Raw genomic sequence first — 13,865 nt, 5'->3', positions numbered from 1 at the left:
AATAGTTGTTCCTCAGACACCAAAATTTCCTTGGAGAAACAATGAAACCTTTCTAACATATTGACTACGATCACCATCCTTGACATACCTTGCACCTCACTTTGTAAGATTTTTTCCATAGTACTCTCTAGATTTAAAACACAGACCAATGACAAATTTAGATCCTTCATACAGGATATTCTGCATGTGAGATACACACACCTATAATACACACAATTTTAAGACAACATTCATAATTCTCCCTATTTCCACTTATTCGAGGGATCTCTTAAATGTCAGTACCCTCACCAAATTTCATAATTATTTAATGTACCTTGCCACACTAAAGACTAACCAAGAATTGTGGTTCCTCCCATGGCACTCTTCCACCAATATTAACACCATTTGAGAGAAATATAATGAAACTCAAGTAACTCAATGCTCTGATATGTTTGTGTTTCTCTTTTTCATCACCAAGATGAGCTGTAACCCAGGACATTGTACAGAAGCAAGACAGCAGCAACAGATACGATAGAGGACCTGCATGAGACCTATGACCTAACTGAAGAGCAAGCTGAATACTGTAAGGTGTCTAAAACGGTGTGTTACAAGCTCATGCTTAGATAACTGAGTCCATCTGTAATGTTTTGTTCAGCTGGCCCAACATGACAGAACGAGTTTCTCACTTCAGAGGAAAAGCTATCTTTAGATCAAAACAGGAACAAAAAATAGCTCATTAAAATAAAAGTTTGAGCAGTGCGTATTGCATATTTTCAGCAGCTGAGAAATCGGATGCAAAGAAGTGATGATGTACTGCACACTTACTGGGTTTTGGTTTGGTTTTTTTTTAACCTGTTGAAATGTTAAAAAAAAAAAAATCCTACTTGCATAAATCATTTGCCTTCTAAAGCATGTAACAGATACAATTAGTACTCACAACAGCTCTATAAGGTAACTCAGATAAGCATTTAAATTTTCCAGAGATTTAAGTAATTTATGTATCATTGTAATACCACACAGGACTGGCTCCTGCTACACTTAGAAGATCTAGACACAGTCCACACCCAAAGGCAGAGCCAGCTCCAGTAGTATTGGGTAAGAGCCTTGCAACATTAATGGAAATTCTGTAATTACTTTTAAAGGATCAAGGATTTAATCTTGCATAATCTGAATACCCAAACTAGTCCCTTAGCTAAGATACTCAGTAGCCCATCTGCAATACTGGAAGAGGCCCCCGGTAAAATAAATCTTTCTACTTGGTCATTGTGAAGTCTCTCTTATGTTTTGCACATTTCTTGAGATTGGAGAAACATATTTCAGATTTGAGGCACCTAATTTACTACAAAAGGGGTATTACGTGAACACCAGAGCTAAGGTTCTATATGGGTGCTCTTTTTTTTTTTTTTTTATGCATAAAGGAAGTTCATCTATTCAAGACACAGTATGTTTTCTCTATTTACATATTTCCCTCTTATTTAAAGGAGCTCTAAGTACTTGAAGCTGCTGAAAGTCCTCCTGCAACATACCTTTCCCACAGCAGCTACACTTTGTATTTCCTATGCCCTAGCTATAATGGACAAGAAGTTACTTCAATTCTAAGCATTTTTTTAGTAATTTCTAATTAAAGCTAGGTGGAAATGATTAAAAATACATTTTTAAAAGAGTGACTTCAAAATTCTTTCCTCACTTACATTTTCGTGGTTTCATCCCAATGAAAAAAACTTTTAACGAATAACAGTAATAAAAGAGAAACATCCAAACCAGCATAGCCAAGACCTGAGCAGACAAGGTCACTCAAAATCTTGGAGATCCAGGTTCAAACTGCCCAAATCACACCACTAATTTCAAGCACACCTAAAGTGTTTAAACTCCATCTTATTTCCTTGGGGAGTGAGGCTTTTAGTCCTTCCTTCGAAGCTGTTCCTTTTGTGTAACCAAATACTAATTGCTCTGGTCCACCCATGTCCTATCATTACAGAGTCCATCTCGTTCACGCTCTGTTTCAAGAAATACTTAATTATTGTGAATTAGCTCCCAAGGATGGATCAGGAAAGGCTTTAGCCATCACAAGTCCTGCAGCATCCTTAGGGTACAAGAAATCTTTCTTCTGGATATCACGGCAACAGAATGGACCTCACACCATCTCCAACACTTTTATAGTGCAGAGAGAGCAAAAATAAGAGATCCCAATTTTTACATCATAATGGAAAACAGATTAAAAAAAAAAAAGTGTTTCCCCTTCCTCCTGACTGATCTTTTTATGAAAAACCTGCCAAGAAGCTGTTCTTGGGCTATGTAATTTTTTTTGTTTGTTTCTTTTGGTTGACTGTCAACCACCCAGCAAAAATAAACTCATTAAGCCGACAGGAGACCTGAACACACTCATGTTGTCAGTGCATCTCAGTATCATTCTTGTAAACACAAAAGCTATAAAACTATTAAAATAAAATTAAGCTGACTCCACCCTTAGAATGCAACTGAGTTTTGAAGGATCTGTCAGTCCAAAGTCAGTCCCTTGCAGCATCTGAGCTAAAGGGTACAACTTCAGCACCTGTCAAGCCAAAACAGTTCTGAAACTAGTAGCAAACAAGAAGAACATGGAGTGCGGAGCCTCAGAAAAGCATGTATGTCATCATTACAGCTCTCAACCTAACTGTGTTTGCAAGCCTCCTCTTTTTGCATCCAAGCCACACAGCTTTTCATGTGTGGGATCTGTCCACATATCTGATTTTTCTTTCGCTGCCACCAAATTTGTAGTTTGCTGAATGGATACCCGGTTTAAGGCTCACATGAAGACTACTAATCAGTGATATTTCTACTTAAAGCAAAGAAAAAAAAAAGTCACCATGGCTACTACAGTCACTCAGCTTTCTCAACTACTTCAAGACATTAATTCTGACGGCTTTTTGGCTATGTTTGCACAAAATGTATGCTTCCATATTACTCTGTCATGTAAATTAGGTTATGCTGCAGCGTTTGAGATCACCTGGGACCATAAAATACCTCTGGCTGGTATTCCAAGAAGAGTCCATAAGAAGCAAGGTGATCGTTTCTCTGATTGCAGTAAAGAAATTATAATTAAATATATTAAATATTATAAAAATTAATAATGAAATGCTATTTCTTACCCTGCCAACTGAAGGTAAATATCGAACATAGATACCCCATATGTTTTCTGGTTCTTAGGCTGAATTTGTAAAAAAAAAAAAAAAATACTGTTGGCAGTAAATATAGAATTAGAGCAAGGCAAGCCAAAAAGTATTTGTAAGGCTGTAGAAAATGCTGTGGAAATGCACTTAAGTTATTTAGAAGATGAGGAAAGCACGCAGGGGAACGATAAAATTTATATAAGGTTTGATGCTGGTTTTCACACAAACGGAGCATAAGTAGAAGACAATCCTGCTCAGGACTTGTGTCCTGACTGTTCTTTAGCATCTAGAAAGCACCTGTACAGTTTCATTACTCTGACCTGCACTGACCCAATATTCCCTGGGCTTAGGCCTGAATGCAAGGGTTTGAATTTGAGTATAAAAGAAAAAACTTTGTTCAAGGATGCAAGTCACCTAAAAACTTTTTAGTGTGCAAGAGCAGATTAAAGCATCCAGAGATTCAGTATGCTGGCTGCCTTAGCCATACACTGAATTCTCCCTAAGCCATGCAAGTAAAATTATATCATAAGGTAGCAACAGTTTTTCTCTCTTTTTTTTTTCAGATGTTCCTGTTCTCACTAGATATCAGATGTGACCCAGAAACAGTATTTAGCAAGTCCAAAAGTCCAAAACATTTTGTCAGCTGAATGAAATAGGCTTGAATTTTACAGAAAGCATGAGCAGCCCACCCAACTACAAGTGACAGTTTTGCATACTGCTGAGGGCTCTGACTAGTGCTCCCAGCCAACTAGAATATTTGTTTGAAACTATTTATTCCTATTCTATCCCTACACAGCCTCATCCTCCTTCATTCATGGACTTCCTGACAATTTATTTTTCTTAGAAGTATTTCTGCGTAGCATCTAAGCACTGGAAATGTAGATTACAGAGATAATAGATATGTTTAAAATTAGACTAAGCAGCTGTAATTCTGAATTTGCATTTCTGACTTGATTATAGTAAGCACTCAAGACTATTTGTATAAGAACTAGAAATGAGTACATATGCTGCAATAAAAATACATGAATCTCTCTCACTTTGACCCTGATCAAAAAAAAACTCGGTAAAAAATGGCAGTTGTTTCTTTCTAACTGATGAGAAATGGTAGTTGTTTCTTTGCAATTCTGTAAATTCATTTTAAAGATTCACCTGTGGATTTTAATTGCAAGAATTAAATTAACCAGCGTTCCTGCATTTTACAAACGGAAGAACTGTTCTCCTACTTCCAGATTTAACCTGCTAAATTATTTCAAACAGGACTGCTAATGCTGATGAGTGATAGTCTAATCTTAATCAACAACAGGAAAAATAAATGGCAATTGTTTAAAGCCAGGCTTGGTTATGTGCAAGCACTGCTGGCCCTAAAAGATGAATGTACTTTTATCATCATCTGTAAAAAAGAAGAAAAGACCTACTTAAAACATGCATCCTTCCTGCTCTGGATGCTTCTCACTTCTTAATACTGAAATTTTAGTTGTCATTTTATACCTTTCCTTGAAAGGCTGAACATTCTTTTGTTATCTAAACAGTCAACATTTGTAACCATTGGATAACTATTTATGAAGAGTTTTGATAAATTCTCAATCAAAATCAAGCACAGATGATACAATTTATTTTACTGAAATATTCTGGCACAATTTTAAAAAGTTATAAAACCTTTTCCATTTTGGTAAAAACTGAAATAACCATTTTCATCATATGATTTTTTCCAAAGATGAAGAAAAAACAAAAAGAAATTGGCTTCTATGCTCAAAGTTTCTCAATATATATGGTGGCATTATTAAAGCAACAGCAGCTTTAGCTTCCAGGAGTTTAAGCATGAGATCTAGTCATCTTAACAGGAAATATGTATTATGCTTTTTTCATCTAACAAAATAATCAGATGTTCTATTACACAACACTGGCCATAAAAAAATTTAACCTCCATGCATTAGCCCCATCTTGCTTACAGATGCAATATTGCATCCAGTGGGGGATATGCAACAGTTGAGATACGAACTCACATGAAGAATTAACCATGGGTAACTTATCACAGCTGATCATATTTTATATCAGAAAGAAAGACCATTCAATAAATGTTCAAGGAAGATAATATTTAATGACAGAGGATGTCACCTCTATTGTCTATTTATTTATATTCATTAAGTTAATTATTCTCTATTTATTTACATTCATTAATTTATTTATTTACAAAAATCTGTAAATTGACTCCAAAGTTACAGAACACTAAAGAGGACATCTCACTAGACCAAGGAGTGAAAAACAAAATGTTTTTCCAGAGGCAGTGAAGGAGCAAAAAAATATCTTATCAGATAAATATATCTGTCTCAAGATTATTTGAGCAAATGAAACTGCAAATATTTTTATGCCACTTCTCAAGAGGTTTTATTCATGTTTGTTAACACAATTCCTTTGGAAAGGACACAACTACTGCTACTAACATTATGATACTACAATAGAAATAAAACCTGTGCTTACTAAACTTCTGTAGTAGTATTTTACTCCATAAACTAACCTGAAAGTTAAATCTTTAAGAAGAGGTTTTTCGGAATTTCTTTTGATGTTCGGAAAACTTTAGAGAACTCATAAAAGCAGTTTTCTCAGCTCTGCACAGTATGGATGCAGTTTCTGTACTTAAAATATGAGGAATAAAATATTTCTAATTGATCCATTTCTTACAAGTAAAACTTGGACAACTGAGAGATTTAGCTGTCCCTGCTGTGCTGAATGGGCTTTCATGGAGAATTTCCATAAAGACAGAGTCAATGGAATATAGAGGGGTGGCTTTTGTTAGTAAGTAATAGACTATTAAAAATTAAAGTTGGTTAGTTGTAGAAAAGGACAAACTGATTAATCCATTTACAAGAAGCCTTAAGTAACTTAAAAGCTTAAGTCCCATTTGCAGAAGTCACCTGGGCAACGGGGAGCCTAGCCTGACCGAAACCACTCCCACTTTCTGCTTAGCAAAGTATATTCAGAATTTAAGCTCCACTTATATTCAGATTGTCTTCTGTTCTAATATCCTTGTCTACTTTAAGCATAATGTAACATATACTTGTTTTTAAAACACATAGCTTCAAAGAAAAGGACAAGTACACAGGAGAGAGAAATGTCACATAATAATTATTATAATACCAGTGATAACAACAGATTGGAATATCCATAAAAATAGCTTTTAAATATTCTAAACTCAGAGATTCTTCTGCATAACTCCAAAATCTACTATTTTTCTTACCTCTCAATTTAAAACCCTGTGAGATGTTCTTACTGTTACAGGATTCACCTTCACTTAACCGAATAATACTCATTATTTAAGAAGCCTGAAAACTTGGGCAGTCTCTGCAGCAATGTTGAAAATGTTTCTCTACTGTTCTCAATACTAGAATACTAATGCAAGGGGTGATGTGACTGAAAAGTGTAGCTAGCCAAAAAATATTCCAAAGGAAAAAAAAAAACCACAACTTGCTGTCAGAGATGCTGATTCAGCAGAGTAAAAGGACTTCAAAGAAAGGGGTGCTTTGTCAACACATCCAACAAAAAACTATTGAAAAGCTTTCCTCCTGCTCCCCATAAACTCAAAATGTTTTGTATGATGACAGAAAATGAAATTTGAAACAAAATATGTATATCGAGGGCTGGTGGGGGGTGGCAATATTCCTACTTGGGGAAATAATTTTCATTTTGCTGGAAATTTTAAACTTTGCCACCTTGTTACAACCCAAACTAAAACACTATTCCCAAAGATGAGGATTTTCCATAACACGAAAATCCTGATTTTCAGCTAACTGTACTGGTAAGTGATGCCCACAACAAGTTCATTTCCTAGGACAGCTGATGTTTTATTATGTAAATATTACTTCAACCTATCCTACTGTTTGAAAACTTTCAAGAATGCCTTCTTGTATACCACCACTGTTTGGAACGAGATATCTTAGTACTCTCAATGGCTCAGGTATGATGTTCAGGAAAACATTTAGAAAACTGAGATGTAGAGCTTTTATCCAGAAACCTGAGACAAAATTCATTTACATCCACAGAGCTCTGAGCCTGCCCAGCTGAAGACTCAATACAACAGTGTTATTACTCTTTGAGATATATTTAGATGTATTACGAATTCCCATAAGACAGTAAGAAGCTGGAATACAAGAATAACTTAGTTATTAACGACTTCTTTTAATGGGCCAAAACCTGGTTTCTGTTCTTTGCTGTCATCTCTTCAACTTACTCGTTACAGAAGTCCTAAACATTTTTGTCTCTTTCACATTAAAATATTAATGCAATTATTTTCCAACAGTGTTCAAGGCATGCTAGACTTAGAAGCAGTTTGATCACAGTCAGGTTCACGGTGTTGTTGATACAGCTGGAGGACCTTACCCATCAGTAATGGAGCTCCACAAAGGAACTAGAGTCTCAGCCACTTCTGCTTCCTGCAGAAGCCTGCTGTGATGGAAGCTGTGCCTTGGGAAAGTTCTCACTGGTCAACTGATACACTTCATTGTTTATCTAATTCCTCAAGAAAGTTTATCCTAACAAAAGTTTAGTTTATATGAAACAAACAAGTTTATTTTAGTCAAGAAGCAGCTCTTAGCTAGCCTCTAAAATAGAACTTTCTTTTTGTCACTTTCACCTTCCCCTCCAATTCTGTTCTTTTTATAACTTCTTCTTGCATCTTACCTCAAATTAGCTTTAGGGAAACAATTTCTACAGACCTGAGCCACAAAAACTCCAATCAAGTTATGACATAAGTATGCTACTGTAATTACGATTAGATTAATGTCGTTACTCTTTATTTCTGTATGCCTGCCCTTCCCATTTCCAACTACATATTGTATTATTTATTTCTGTATACTTGCCCTTCATATTTCCATTACCATTTGGTATTATTTCTAAAACCAAAGTATGTTCTATGCTTTGTACTGTCTATGAACAAAGTATGGATAAAATAAATAAAAAGTTTAGCTTTCTTTAGCCAAGCCTTGAAACACGCTATATTAAAAGCAAAAGCCGACTCTGCTCTGAAATGTAATAAATTGTATGGCTCTGCCATCGTACACAGAAAAAAAATAAATCTCATACTCGCGTGTTCAGACAGCATGTAATACCTAGAAGGCATTGTCATAACTACTACAATTTGGCAACAAAACAGATTTCAATAAATACTGCTATTAGAAGTAAGAAGCCATACATAACAAGAAGAAAAGTATTAAAGGATAACAAATTCCATACTTTTTGAAACAGTAAGTGTAAAAAACTGATAGGTGAGGATGAAGACATTTCTTGGCAACAGCAAAAAAAAAAAAAAGGAGGGAGGCACAGATTTGTAAGAACAAAAGAAATCTTAGCCCTCACACAGGTGTGCCACTAAACAGGGACTCTGATCTACACTAATAGTGCAAAAGGGCAGATACATTCAATAAGTAATTCTGCATTTGCAAAGAAGTAGGATGATTTGCTGGTACCTCATGAGAATGATTAATTACTTCTTCAGTCCATTGCAAGTACAAAGTTAAAACAGTATTACTTTGCAACAATTTTTGGTTAGCAGGACCAAAGATCACCATAGAATAGGGTTCTCACAGAAGTGTCCAAGGAGATATCTATCCCACCGGCATGAATTTTTAGCCATTCTGAAATACTGGGGAAATTTCAGGAGTCTGAACGAACACCATTGTTACAACTGTACTCTAAAAGCGCTAGTGAGACAGTGTTTATAGCTACAGGAAGGTTAGAATGATGGCAGTCCTGGGAAAAACAATAATTTAAGAACAATTATATGAGGTACACCTGATACATCAGAGCTATGTAACAAGTAATAGGAAGTAAAATTAATCAAAATTGATCTTCTCTAAATGAATCTGGTTTTATTATTTGACACAATTGATACTTCCAATTGCTAAAAATATCCATATGCACATATAAACTTCTATGGCAGTTGGTGTAGTATTCTATGACAGCCTGACGACAAAATAGCACCAATTAAACAGGTGAAGAACTGGTTAAGTGACATCTTAAAACATAAAAAACAGCTTTTGAGAAGAAAGCATCACAACGTAACTCAGATTAACATGGAGTTCCCCAAAGGTGAAGCCACTACCATGAAATACCTTTTCAGTTATATGTAAGTCTACAAAATCAATTGTGACAAAATCTGCATGTTATAAATTGATAGAATGCTACATAACTGAGATAAATTGGTTACAAAAAGCGACCAGGAGTGTTTGGTATATTCAACCTATCCTAGAAACAAAACATTCTTAAAAAAAGCCAGGTACAAAGTTATAAAGCTACAATCAATAAACACATGCTAGCCTACAGAATGATGAACTCTTGTGGAAAGAAACAGTCCTGCAAAGGGTTTGCCACAGTGAGCATACCCAGTGAAAAGGAGATCAAAATGCAGTGCTGCGGATGAAGGTTAAATATGTACATGTGATGTATAAACAGAAGAGTAACACTAGAGAGGTAATACTTAAACTCATAAAACACTCCTGAGACAAGGCATTGGCATGCTGTTTCCAGCTCATGTTTTCACAAATATGCTGAAAAAGTGGATTTGGGAAAAAAGCCACAGAAACTGAGTTGTGAGGAAAATGCACGCCGTGACAAATTTAAAGAATTTTAGTTCACTTGTCTTCTGCAAATAGGAAAGAGAGGGCATACCAGGTTACAGCAGGTAAATACCTCCATGGTAAAAAAATACTCAAGAGTTCTTCAGCATAGTGGAGAAAGGCACATCACTAACCAGTGACTGGAAGCTGAAGGCAACTAACTTAATAAACAGCAGATTCTCCACCTCTTACTGTCTTCTGATCAAAATTCCAAATTTTCTGGAAAATAGGTTTCAGTCAAACGCAAGTTATTGTACTCAAAAGTAACTGGATAAAATCCAACTGACTATAATAGACAAGGGGTCAGAGCAGAAGATCTAACTGCTTCCTTTGGCTTTACAGTCTCAGTCTATGAATACTCTTGGTTTTCAGTGGTTCAAAGGCATTTCAGTAGAACCATACATGCTCGACATTAATATTAAAAGAGCTTTCAGAAATCTGCATAAATTAGGGTTGCATTTCCATGTAAGGGCTCAAGTGACGCCGGAGCTTTCCTGTTGAGGCTTTTGTCATCCACAGAGCCCATTAATGGAATTACAGCTATCTTGTACACAGCTGAGGTGGTATTTCTGTAAACAATGATTTACACAATTGAGTGCAAAAGTTCATCCCTCAGGGCAATACTTTTTCTCCTCTGGAAAGAATTCTGTTTGACCTGGAGTATAAAAAACCTGACACAATACATATTATCAATCATAGACACTATAGGTAAAAAGGAAAACCAGCAGCATTGTAATAGGCACAAAGCCAGTAAGATCTGTTGTTCGCATCGGCAACATCATTTAAGACTACCCCTATTTATGCTACTTATCTTGTACCTTGTACTCCAAAACACACAGCATTCGCTGCAATCTTGACAAGTTAGCAGAATCAACATTTCTTAGGGAATACATGCCAAGATAACGTATAACGTGTGTTTTAATATTATTCAGGCTGATAGAGTTCTGCTATAGTATCGGCTGCTGTGGTATCTAGAGATTTCTAAAATAACAGGGGTTCTGAAACATATCTATCCTGATGAAGTATAAACAAACTTCTAATTCAGCAAACAGAAGCTTAAAAAGGCTGAAATTGTCTGAAGCATGCTAACAGTCAAATAAACATTCTGCCACTACACAACTGATGAAGAGAGAAATACAACCACCAACTGATCATTTCAACTGATGGAGCATCACCTCAGAAAGAAAACAGGCATCGCAGACAACCGGCGAGACACGAGGGACAGCATTCAGCCCTCCAACCTAGAGGGGAGCAGGTGCATGCCACCTACTCCTCACGCTACACCCCGCCGTAAATATGTAAAAGTTACTTTCCCGAACCCTTGGCGCACCGACGCTCCCCTAAGCGCACGCATCCACAACGCCAACTCCCGAATGGGCAAGGCAGCCAGGGAAGTCTCGCCGCCTGCGACGCCGCTCCCCGCCACCACCACCACATCTAAGCAAAACTTCTTCCACTCCAGAAGCCAATGCAACCGAGACACTTTGGCCGTCGCCTTTCGGCCGACCTCCACGCAGCTCTGTTGCCGTCCCCAGCGCGCTCCACGGGAAGACAAAGCCGCGTTTCGAACTTTCGCTCGTTTGCCACCGGAGCAAATCCTTTGATGGGAGCTAGCACCTTTCGGGCTGGATTCCGGGTGGGATACGAAGCGGGTGGTTCGAAAGGTCTCAGCCCCTGGCAGAGGCCTAGAGGGAAGGGATGGAGGTAGCTGCTTTCTGCCAGCGCCCGCAGCCCCCTCCCCACGGCACAGCCCTGCTCCCCCAGCCCCTTCCCCGCCGGCTCCCGGCTGAGACAATCAGAGCGGCGGCGGCAGCGACTGTAAATTACGGAGACGCACGGTGGATGGATAAAAGGGAGGAAGAAACCTCTGATGCCTGAAGAAAGGAGAATAATTTAAAAAAAATAATAATAACAATAATGATAATTAAAAGAAAGGCTTAAAATAATACGGAGCTGGGTTTCACCTCAAAGTGATGCTAGGTAAATAGATGAATAAGTGGAACAACACACCTTTGACCCTTTCTTTTCTTCCCTAAATATAATCCCCCTCTTCCCATAATACACACACCACAAAATGACCATTAATTCAAATCCATTCTTTAAAGGAGGGGGGATTATCTCTGTCTGTGACCGACTCTGCCTCTTTCCCTCTCCCTCTTTCACTGGGCGAGAATTAAAATTGCATTTAAAAAAAAGAAAAAAGGGGGGGGAAAAAAAAGAAAAAGAAGGCATGATCATTATTTCTGGTGGGTACGAAATGTGGGCACGGGGAGAAGGAGTCTGGGGGATGGGGAGGAGTGGAGAAAGGTGGCTAAGGAGAGAAGAAAGGAAAGGAGGACCAGGAAGCGCAAGGAAGGATGAGGGGAAGGCGAGATAAGGGGGAAGGAGGATAAGGAAAGAAGGATGAAAGGAAGGAGCTGGGGGAGGAGGGGGGGAAAGGATGAAAGGGAGGAAGGGACGAGGGGAAGAAAGGAGGATGCTTTGCCCTGGCCTCACCTCAGCTCGGTGGGTGGGGGTGGGAGAACCTCTCTCCGCCGCCGCCGCCGCCGCCTCCTCCGCCTCCTTCTCCTCCTCCTCCTCCTCCTCCCCAGCAGCGCCGGTTACTGACGGGGCTGGGTGTGCGGCGCGGCTCCCTCACACAGCGACCGGCCCCGGCGGCGGCGCTGCGCTCCCCCCCCCCCCCTCACACACACACCCCGGCTCCCGCCTCCGCCTCCCGCCCGCCTTCTCCGCTGCCGGCCCTCAGCCGCGCTCGCTCGGCTCTGAGGGGAACCCGCCAGCTGCCGCCTCGGCCGCCAGCCTCCCCGCGGCAGCCACTAGGGGAGGAGGCAGCGCGCCTGCGCCGCCGCCGTTGCCGCCGCCGGCTGAGGGGGTGACGAGGCGGGAGGAGGAGGAGGAGGAGGGGGGGGGGGAGAGGAGGAGGAAGGCCAGGCCTTGCCGCTGCTGCCGATCGCGGTTAAGCGGGTCCTCGGGCCGGCTGCGGGCCGTCCTCAGTGCGCAGTTGCTGTGAGTATGGAAACGGCGTTACCAAGCGGCCGGGGGAGGGAGGGAGGGAGAGGGGGCGGCGCGGCGGAGGCGGTTTGGGGCTGGGGGGGGGTGTGAGGGGAGCGCCCGAGGGGCCGGGAGGGAGAGGGCGGCGGCCGTGAGGGCTCGGAGGGAGACCCGGGGTGAATGGCGGTGAGGAGAGCTGAGGTGAGGAGAGCTGAGGTGAGGAGAGCTGAGGTGAGGAGAGCTGAGGTGAGGGCACCCGAGGATGGAGGGAGCGAGGAGGAACCGGCCCGGTGGGCTGGAGAAGCGGGAGGGAACGGCTCGTCCCGGCACCGAGGCGGGGCGAGGTGCGGTGCGGTGGCCGTGGCGTGTCCGGTTTTGCGCGGGTGGTGAGGGTGAGGAGGGCCGAGGGGCAGCGGCAGGGAGGGCTGCGGCTGACGGCGGGGGGCTCCGGGGGGCTGGGAGCGGTGACAGGAGGGGCTGGCGGACAGAGAGCTCCGGAGGGAGGTTACGTGGATTTGTTCGCGTCGTGGTCCCTTGCTCCAGTGCTGATCCTACGCAGGGGAAGATAAGTGCTTGGTGAGCATACCGTCAGGAGCGATTGCGAGAACTTCGGTTCACCTGGTCTCTTAAACTACGAAAACTTTGCTTGCGGCTTTCTTGTTGCCTGGGTGTCGTACAGCCCTGCGTTCTCAGCACCAAGTGTCAGGTTTTGTCCCTCTCCGCAAAGCCTTGCGCTTTTTCTGTCACTTCACTTGCATTGCTAACCTTACCAAGCTTAAGCTTCTTGGCTACGCTGCAGCACCTTCTGCTGTTCCTTTTGGATGGAACATGCTGCCACCATCCTGCTCCAAAATCGCGGAGCCTGAAGTCCCGTAAGTCCCAGTGGCGGAGGATCCCTGTGGTGGAGGTGTCGTTGAAGGGACGTTGCTGTTTCGAGGCAGTGTGAATCCCACTGACTGCTGTTGTTTCGCACATCCTTTGCCCTTCTTGTGGCACCCATCTGCTTCCCCAGCTTTTTACATAAACTCACAGGCAACAAGGAGAGGAGGGGGGTGAATCCTTCCATGCTTTTACCTTTTCTTGCATGTTTTAGGCTTGGAGGGAACTTGCCAAAACAATTTCCCTGCCTCAGCCTGTA

General features: G+C 41.0%; 1 protein-coding gene across 3 annotated transcripts in view; it reads right to left on the bottom strand.

Annotated features, from left to right (window-relative positions):
* The window catches only part of CTNNA2 (catenin alpha 2), a 559,270-nt gene that overhangs the window by 500,487 nt on the left and 44,918 nt on the right, over nt 1–13,865 (bottom strand). For 2 of the 3 annotated variants that reach the window (XM_075048065.1, XM_075047894.1), the window contains exon 1: nt 12,233–12,374. The exons of the other annotated variant lie outside the window; for it this stretch is intronic. The gene's annotated coding sequence lies outside the window, so the exon portion shown is untranslated. Of the gene's footprint in view, nt 1–12,232; nt 12,375–13,865 lie in introns of those variants that run through there. 3 annotated transcript variants of the gene reach the window in all.

The sequence above is a fragment of the Buteo buteo genome, chromosome 1 (genome assembly GCF_964188355.1).
Source record: "Buteo buteo chromosome 1, bButBut1.hap1.1, whole genome shotgun sequence".
In the NCBI taxonomy this organism is placed as follows: Eukaryota; Metazoa; Chordata; class Aves; order Accipitriformes; family Accipitridae; genus Buteo; species Buteo buteo.
The sequence above is the reverse complement of the archived record's forward strand: the minus strand, read 5'-3'. Positions and strand labels throughout refer to the sequence as shown.